Consider the following 6,451-nt stretch of genomic DNA (forward strand, 5'->3'; position numbering starts at 1 on the left):
GTACAGATGAGTAACCAGAAAAATGCAGAAATTAGGAACAAAGAGGCGAGTCAGATTTAATGGGACCAAAAGATCTGGGACTCGGGTAGAGATTCACCTTCCTAAAGGAGCACAAGCATCTGTAATTTTAAAAATAAAGCAGCATTTCGTATCATGAAAACACATCCACTAACACAAACACAAACAAAAATATCCCTAGTACTAAGGGATAATAAAGGATATTTATATTCAATTCCATTCTACTCCTATGATTAAGATGTATCCATAGCAATCAGTGAAATACTTTTAGTTGAACAAGTTCCAACTTTTTGATACTTTCTTTCAGTGTGTCTTTCACCCCCTGAATCTACTGGTAATGTAACTAAACCCGTCTCACAACTTATCTCAAACCTACTTTTTCAGTTTGGAAGCGTTGCTCATATGCGACAACCTGAACAATCTCTGTGCCCTGAAAAGGCTGAAATGAAAGGTGACAGCAGCTAAATGTGAAGAAAGATTTTTTTTAAAAAGCGAGATTATATGGAAGACGTGACCTTTGATCTCCTCTCAGCAGCTAATGGATTGGTTGGAAATGTTATGAGACACGATCCATGTAAACTGAGAGGTTGGTTTTCCGTGCAGGGATGTCAGGAGCAGAAGCTGGTACATGGTTATTTATGCCACCATGTTTGTGTGCAAGCATGTGAGTTTTCGTGCTCTAAAACCAACAGCAGTCAGATGTGTTTACATGTTTAACTCCTCATCTGTAGCGGCTTCTATCCTGTCCCTAAACGGGAGTCATTTCCGTCAGCATGTTTGTTTAACATCTACAAATAAATAGACGTCCTGCACCGACAAATATATTTAGTGAGTGAAAATTCGCACCCACTTGACTTATAATCTTTGAACTGAATACTAATTGTTGCATATAGCCAAGTTCAAATGTTGAGTCTTGAAAACTGCAAGGATGCTAAATGTTGACCATATTTGACTGCTCCACTTTGTAAAAACTTTCAAAGTCTCTGAGAATGTGAAGTTATGTCTAGTCATCTTCAGGTGATGCTGCAGATTTTCTGTCAGCCTTAGTTTGGTTACATTATTCAAAAGATTTGTTTTTCCTCATCATGAAATTGTTGTTTTGTTATTTTTGACAGATGCTTTGACTCAAAGCGACTTTGAAATCCCTTTTTTGTGTCTCCTAACAGAGATATGTTGAAGGATGTGGGTCAAAACTGACTGATACTTAGAAAGGTTCATGAATTTATCCAACTTGAAAAAATAAGTAACTCCATGTCATAATGCTGGCACTACATATGCTAGATATGAGCAGTATGTGGGTCAAACTAACAGTTTGGGATTATGGCCAAAAGTGAAATTTTGTTTCATCCAATCACAATCCATTTTCCCTCAATGTGTTAAAAGATAATGTTCACACTTTCACAAGGTTTTTTTTTGCAGCAAAAAATACTTTTTTGTTTCAATGTTACCTTTTAGTCCAGACATATGGAGGATCTAAGAGGTTGTTGTCAGATGTAGCACAGAAAGTAGTTGGCACAGATTCCTGCAGCGCAGAGTTCCTTTCAGACTATTGAACCAGTTTTCACATTTTCTTTTTATTAACTCTTCGGAAATACACGGTTGCAGTAATGTCACCGTTGTTGCTCTTTGTTGCCTTGCTGCAAAGTACAGCTGTAGATAAAGAAAACAAACAAAAAAAAACACATCCTCCAGAAAAGCTAGACTTTATTTACACTCAACTGAAGTTCTCTAACTGGAAGCAGGTGTAATTTAAGATCAAAAGATTCTTAAAGAAATTTATCTGGTTATTGCAGCATTTTACTTTTAAAGTTGAATAATGTAGCATAAGTGGCACAATAAAAGTAGAAAAAACTATCAAAATATTTTTCATAAAAATTTTTTACATCACAAAATTGTCATTTGTGCATTTTTATGTACTGTATACCATATCATATAAAAAATTTGATAATTATCTATGACACCTAGTTTATTTACACCTACTGTAGTACACTTTGATACGTGTTCATTAGTTTTCATTTCCTGTTTTCAAATTCTGAAAACATTTCCAGTTACTGCTTGATCATTATCTTGAACCAATTTCCCATCAAGATACGACGCTCTCCCTTATCAGAATTGACCTTTGGTCCCTTTGAGGCCTGCTGGTCTCTCAGCCGTTTGTGACAATCCTAAAAGCTGTCTTGACGAGGCATCAAAAACAAGAATGCACACACACGATGCTCTGAAGGATCAGGAAGATGCAAAGTGCAAAAGTGGCTACAAGTTGATTAATCAACAATCAAGTGATCATTTGATTAGATATTTGAGCCACTCAAGTGTATCATTACTGTGGAGAAACAGCCTGTGATCTGGAACCTTTCCACCCAGCAAGTTACTTTAATCCCAAGCATGCAAAGTTTAGTTCAGCACAGAAGATTGACTGGGTCAGCTGGTTAAGAACAAACATTTTGCCCTGAGGCTCCTCAGCAGGTTAATGAGGCCATGCACACGCATAAACACACACATACGCAAACACACGCATGCACAGCTCTCTGTGACACCTGCTGTAATCGTATATGGAACTATAACGCAACATGATCTGACCGCCTCCTGCGCAACATGTTGAGCATGTTAGACTAAAGGGGACTGCTAGCCGGTGGGGACTCATGCATTTTAGGCTGTGTGTGTGACCGCATATCACTGAATGATTTGGATGCTGAGGAGCTTGGTTTGGAAAACAGGGAAAGTGATCAGGTTAATTGCTTTTCCTGCCGAGCCTCAATCTCTCTGCGATGTGAACGTACGAGCAAAACTGTCAGAGCTGCTTTTAGTTCACTAGAGCGTGGTATTTCATGGACTCTACTGACGTATTAATGTGTAGGCTTCCAGTAGTGTCTTTACTCACAATTTCACTGCTTGACACCCAGTTTCCCATATTGCAGACTTACATGTAACCCGGTCACAGCTGAGATTCGTCCGATCGCTTACTTACACGTGAGAGGGGGGCATGGAAAGCAGTTTAGACTGGTGTGGAGGTTGCCAACACAAGGTTTGGCTCCCGTTTCAGGGATCAGGCGAGACACCTGAGCAGACTGGATACATCCTTGCATTTATTTCCTTATGAAATACTAGACAGTTCTAAATTTGAGTGACTTAAAGTTCGACTTATCACGCTTTGGTGGACTGGTCGAAAGACTTCTGACTTCATTGATGCTTTCCTCTGACCTTTCACTCAACACCATGACCACACAGTGTCCACATTGCCAGATCCGCCCAGCTCAGCATCGCCTGGAAGAGTTGCAAGATTTCTGTCCTCGTACTGTCGTGATTAGAAATGGTATTGTTATACATGATCAAAATTATACAAATTAAACTCTAATTTCTAATCGTGACGATAGTTTTATATATGCTGGCAGTATGAACAATGAAGCATTGGAGCAACTCTTTTTCTATCTATAAAAGTTGGGAAGCACTGAACCCAATTTGACTTTTAAAGTGTTATGACAGTCCTACGCCTCTCTTACTGATGGTGACTCAGACAAAATTGAGTAGAAAAACATGCAGTTTGGAAATGTTTAATTTGCAGCAGTGACAGGATCTGATACTTCTGCTTCTGAGGACTGATTACACTCTGTGTCTGCCACTAGGAATTATCCCCCAGCTATGAACTATAAGCTTGAGACGGTCAGAACATATTCAGCTTTAGGTTTCACTCACACCAAGACGTCTTATCATACTGAGCTACAGTGATTTGGGCCAAGTTATTTGGCCTAAAATATGAATCTGACAAGAGTTTTGAGGGCCGAAAGAGCTCAGAGGGCTCTATGTTTGCTTTCCATTACTGCTACATTCAAGCCTTTCTTCCGTGGACCCTCCAACTCCCAGTCAAAGAGAAGCATTGTCTTCCCTCACAAGTTCACAAACAGAAGGATAGTTAATGTCCTTTCTCTTCTTTGAAATCTTTCAGACGTGCTGTGTGCAGTGGAGCTCCTAGATTCACATTAAAAATAGTCTTGCATGAAGATAAAAAGGATAAACCTCTCTATTAGTAGTCAAGTATATAAAAACAACAAGTATCAACTTCAGAAAATGTTGAAATGGTCATATGACGTCAATCCTAGCATAAACTTTTGTTTTGTTGAATGTCATTTGGAGTACAACGAGAAGGTCACACATTGAAATAATCGGATTTCACTTATTCAAATTTCAAGTCAAACTTCGGGAGACACTTTAGCTGATTTTTCCATCTTGATGATAAATTTCAGCTTCCAAGAGCTTCTTGAACCCACTGTCAGTGGTCCTGAGTTTCACTCTGCAGAGGGGGAGTAAAACAGAAAGCTGATCACACTTCCAACCATGTGATGTTTACCCGTCTGATTCACCACAAGGAACATTTCCCTGTTTGTACCAGTCGCTGTTAAAGTTGTGTTCACAACCAAACAGATTCCCGTGAAAAGACGACGACACGGGTCCTTATCTCACTGGAAGTGACGCAACGTGCTTTCCTCATACAACATGTGCGAACTTTGTTTTTGTTTTGCTGCTTTATTTAGATCCAAGGGGTTCAGAAATGTTTTCAAAATAAACATTGATATGCTGCACTTTATTACCAGCATGAAGACAAAATACAGACCCATCCAATAGATTTGAATATTGTTGAAGTCCTTTTATTTCAGTAGCACTAAGTGAAACACATTATATAAATCATTTACACACAGATGAATGTTTGAAAGGCTTTATTTTAGTTCATTTTTAATACAGGAATGTAGCTTTAATCTAAAGATGTACTCTTAATCTGATAAATAAACCTCATCTGAACACGTATTTTAATTTATTGAATATCACTGCAGATGTACACACAGGTTAAAGAGCTGAACTTCTCTAAACTTTTATTCAGATTAGCTCGATAATAATGTGTAGAGAGCTTAAATGTATATTTGTCCATGGGTTAGCAGCTACATCCAAGCTTTAAGTCTCCAGGCACAATGCAAAGTATCAGAAGAAACGGTGCAAAGCGTTATTATTTGGTCTTTTTAAAATAATGTACTCTAAAATACGTCTTAACTTTTTGCATCGAGTAAAAACTCTCATGTCTTCGACCGTGTCCCACAGCTGTGAAACGAAACATGAAATTGAAAATAAGTGGGTCGGCCTCACCATCAGAAAAGTGAGTAACCTAAAAATGATTATTTGCCATCATGGGATTCACAAAATCTGATCAGTGCAGTTTATTGCAAAACCTGCTGACCATATTAAAAACTAGCAGTTGAAGAGACGACTAAATGCTGATAGTTTCATTTTCAAACATGTTCTCAGTAATCCTGCGTCCACTGTCCCACACAGACAGAGGGTGCAGAGAAACAAAGGCAACCATTTTGCACTGCAATAGGTTGACTTGTTTAGAGCTAGATGGGCTTGTTAACTGAGCTGAGGATAATGAGTAGCAACACGGGACGAAAGCCAGCCAGTCTGTGTCCAAAGGTAAGAAAATCTCCCGTCTGACACCTCTGAGCTCAATAATTAACACATATTCACCTGCATTGAGAGGTGGACGACTATTTGATCAGATAAACTGCTCTTCACATGCAAATAGTGGAAAACTTCTTACATGTTTTCCTTCATCTTTTACTCTCTGTTTAAGCTTATTTACCAGCCTTTCTCTGTGCGCTGCAAGTCTGACAGGACAAACTCAGACAGCAAAGCAGCGCCATGTGATCATCATCATCATCCTCGCTGGCTGTTACAGCCAATCACATTTCAGCAAAATGTTGCGAGCAGCTGTTGAACAACGAGCAGCAGATGGTCTTCCCTCCTCTCGTCTCTGGGTTTCCTGCGAGTTGATTAGGCTTCAGCTGGAGGAAAGTGAATGGAGGTTCATGTAGAGCCTGGGGGCTGTTTCACAAAGCAGCTAAACTTGTGCTGCTGTTGGTGTTTCCCTCTGAGTGTGTGTGTCGCAGGTAGAAAAGGAGACGAGTGTTAAACCGACAGAGATGACCTGCTGAGCTTAGAGGAACTGGTTGCAGACATGCCACTCAGGACTCACACTGGACATGTGTGTGCGTGTGTGTGTGTGGATTTAATGAGCAGCCTGGGTGCTTTAAAGTCCAAGGCTGCTGGTGCTGCTTCCCCTCCGGGGTGAGGATCGAGTCAAACCAAGGGTCTTTCTTATGAAGAAAGCAATTATTCAAAGGAACTAAACTTATTTTTTCGATTATGATCTTTATCTTTTATTTTCCATAAGATACTACATTAAAAGAAACAGATTTAACGGACTCCACAAAGACTTTTCTTCACAGTGAAGTCGTCTGATTGCGGCATTTCAAAGGTCAAACTGTCGGTGCAAACTGCTCTCAGAGTAAATTGTTACAGCAGATACTTTTTTTGTTCTCCTCCCCCTTTGCCACACCTTAACTTTTTCTAATGAGGAAGCAGCAGACAGCAGACATGATCAAAGAAA

Source organism: Poecilia reticulata, linkage group LG9 (assembly GCF_000633615.1).
Source record: "Poecilia reticulata strain Guanapo linkage group LG9, Guppy_female_1.0+MT, whole genome shotgun sequence".
Classification (NCBI taxonomy): domain Eukaryota; kingdom Metazoa; phylum Chordata; class Actinopteri; order Cyprinodontiformes; family Poeciliidae; genus Poecilia; species Poecilia reticulata.